This window comes from Cervus canadensis, chromosome 26 (assembly GCF_019320065.1).
Source record: "Cervus canadensis isolate Bull #8, Minnesota chromosome 26, ASM1932006v1, whole genome shotgun sequence".
Taxonomy (NCBI): Eukaryota; Metazoa; Chordata; class Mammalia; order Artiodactyla; family Cervidae; genus Cervus; species Cervus canadensis.
The window spans coordinates 23,007,937-23,011,094 of record NC_057411.1 but is presented as its reverse complement, the minus strand read 5'-3'; the positions used below and the strand labels follow the sequence as shown (position 1 = coordinate 23,011,094).

Below are 3,158 nucleotides of genomic sequence, written 5' to 3'. Positions count from 1 at the left end.
AAAAGTATGAAATATAAACAAGCTCTTGCATTGCACGCACTTCAAAGTGTACAATTCAAGCATTATAGAGCCATCTACATACTGATGAATCCCATCAAATCTTGGATAATTCAATAATATACAAAATACCAATGCACAGGAAGAACTAAAACCCACTTCTTTTTGATGCACGTAAGATTCAAATGTTCAATCTAAAGAAAAACACTTAATCATTTTGACTCTTCTCCACATTCGCATGTTGATATACTTATTAAAATATTCATGTATAATTAATGTTTGGTCTTCTTATTTCAAGGTTTAAAACCAGCCATCCAGACAAAACAGGTAATCAGAAAGACTATTTCTTCTCCACCTCCCTAACCCCAATAACTATGAAGCCAATTTTACGACAGGACTCCAAACACTGGATTGTGACGACAAATGCTAGGTCCAATTTCTTCATAATCCTTTTTGCTGTGGCATACTTGGTAGAACTCAGGTGTGGAAGCCAGCATAGATCCTCCAAACCAAACTGCATATCGTTGCAAGTGGTGTGTAATGACTTGTACATCAATAGGTTTTGGCTTCAATCTACCTCCACTCAATTCCTCACTTAATTTCAGTCTGGCATCTACAGTTCTTTTCAAATCTCTTTGCGAGCGACGTCCAAAGTCCCTGAACATGGTTGAACCTCCAGAGAGGACAATATTCTTGTAGAGAGGACATCTGACATCAATAGGACGATTCTGAATTACTTCATCTATAACTTCTGAGATAGGCTGGGTAAAGTCTGGGTTAGCAAACTCTGGATGAAAAAAAATTTCAGGTCCCAAGAATCTCTCACATCCAACATCAATGGAGAACTCTTTCTTTGAGATAGCATTGATTCCAGTATACTGTTTAATCCACTTTGATCCATCTGTATCACACTTGTTAAATTCTTTTACTAGGTCTGGGCAGACATAACTATAGCACTCCTTCACTGCCTTAGCAGTTTGCGAGGATTGTTCTGGAGGAATTCCTACTTCTCGGTCTCTCAACAATTGCTGAATAAAATATGTTACATCTCGTCCTGCGATTGGAATGTGCTTAATGCAGCTGCCAATCACATACCCTTCAGCAACAGGGATGACATGAGTGACACCGTCTCCACTGTCTATTACCGTACCGGTCAACGTCCGTTCTGCTACTTGTCTGGAGGTCCAAGATGCAGCTAAGGTGAGAACGGCCTGTACAGCGATGTACAAGCCAGGAACATTGAAGGACTCAAACATTATTTCAGCAGTATATTCCCTGTTTTCTGGAGTATTCAGTGGAGGTTCAGTCAAAAGAAAATAATGATCTTCAGGTTCTGCCCTTAAATATTTAAAGATCACTTGCTCCATAAACCTTTCCATCAAGTCCCAATCTTCAAGTATATCATGGCGGATTGGCCACTTTGTTGCATATGTAGGTTTTCCTATTGCTCCATCACCAATGAAGAAGTCTAGGTCATCAACACCTTTTCCATCACCCTCCTTTGAGCTTGATCGCCCACTTTTGCTGACTCCTTAAGAGCAATACAGGAAGGGATGATAAACTGTGGTTCCGTATTTCCAGCATATCCTAGTTTTGTATACCCCGTGCCACAGTCCACCACACAGGCCGGCAGCCGTCCCTGCATCCTCCTCCTCGCCAGCTGCTGCTGCCGCAGTCTGCTCCACGCCGGTTGGGGCCAGGGATGGGCGGCGGGAGGTAGAAGCTATCCGACCGTCCATGGGCGGGCCACCCTCTACGTCTGGAGGGGGAGCCGGAAGCCGAAGCAGTAGCGAGAGAGCAGCAGGCTCCGTCAGCGGCTACCACTTCCGCAACCCGGGCAGGCAGGCAGTCCCCGCCCTGCCCCGCCCGATTTCCACCATTCTATCTTCCATCTCAGTGATTTGGTCTTCTGCTTCAGATATTCTGCTATTGATTCCGTCCAGAATATTTTTAATTTCAGTAATCGTGTTGTTTGGCTCTGTGTGTTTATTCTTTAATTCTTCTAGGTCTTTGTTGATTGATTCTTGCACTTTCTCCATTTTGTTTTCAAGGTTTTTGATCATCTTTACTATCATTATTCTGATTTTTTTTCCCCAGGTAGTTTGCCTATTTCCTCTTCATTTATTTGGACGTCTGTGTTTCTAATCTGTTCCTTCATTTGTGTTGTATTTATCTGCCTTTTCATTCTTACTTTTCTTTTTAACTTATTGTGTTTGAAGTCTCCTTTTCTCAGGCTTCAAGGTTGAATTATTTCTTCCTTTTGGTTTCTGCCCTCCTGAGGTTGGTGCAGTGGTTTCTGCAAGCTTTGTATAGGGTGAGATTTGTGCTAAGTTTTTGTTTGTTTGTTTTTCCTCTGATCAGCAAGGCTTTTGGAAGACAGTGTTCTGCAATCTACTGGTTTCACTTTAGAGAAGAGAACCCTGCTTCTAAGGTAGTTGATCTTCAGAAACCAAGTCTGGATAATGTGTCTTTGTTGAAACCTCTTGCTGACGATTTCCACACTTTTAAAAAGCATATCCACATTCTTATATTCTTTGTATATGCTGCTGAGTATAAGTAATATAGTTAACAAATTAAAGGCTGAGATTAAATTACATCCTTCATTCAGTTCAGTTGCTCAGTCGTGTCTGACTCTTTGCGACCCCATGAACAGCTGCTCACTAGGCCTCCCTGTCCATCACCAACTCCCGGAGTCCACCCAAACCCATGTCCATTGAGTCGGTGATGCCATCCAACCATCTCATCCTCTGTTGTCCCCTTCTCCTCCTGCTCTCAATCTTTCCCAGCATCAGGGTCTTTTCAAATGAGTCAGCTGATCTCCTTCAGGATGGACTGGTTGGATCTCCTTGCAGTCCAAGGGACTCTCAAGAGTCTTCTCCAACACCACAGTTCAAAAGCATCAATTCTTCTGCTCTCAGCTTTGTTTATAGTCCAACTCTCACATCCATACATGACTAACATCCTGCATTGCAGCTACTTAAAACATGATGCAGTGTGCCGTTTACTGTCACTTTTTAAGTTCCAGATTTTTAGACTGTACCTTTTAAAGAGACCTAGTCATCCCCTACAGAAACAGGTGAACAAAGTCAGTGAGCAAACAAGCAAGCAAACCCAACACCGACACCAGCACCTGCACTTGAGGAAAGCTGCCACCAGAGAGC

At 42.7% G+C, this 3,158-nt stretch overlaps 1 pseudogene; it reads right to left on the bottom strand.

Moving 5' to 3' along the window:
- Nucleotides 1-368: 368 nt before the first annotated feature.
- LOC122428105 lies at nucleotides 369-1,642 on the bottom strand (annotated as a pseudogene).
- Nucleotides 1,643-3,158: the final 1,516 nt, after the last annotated feature.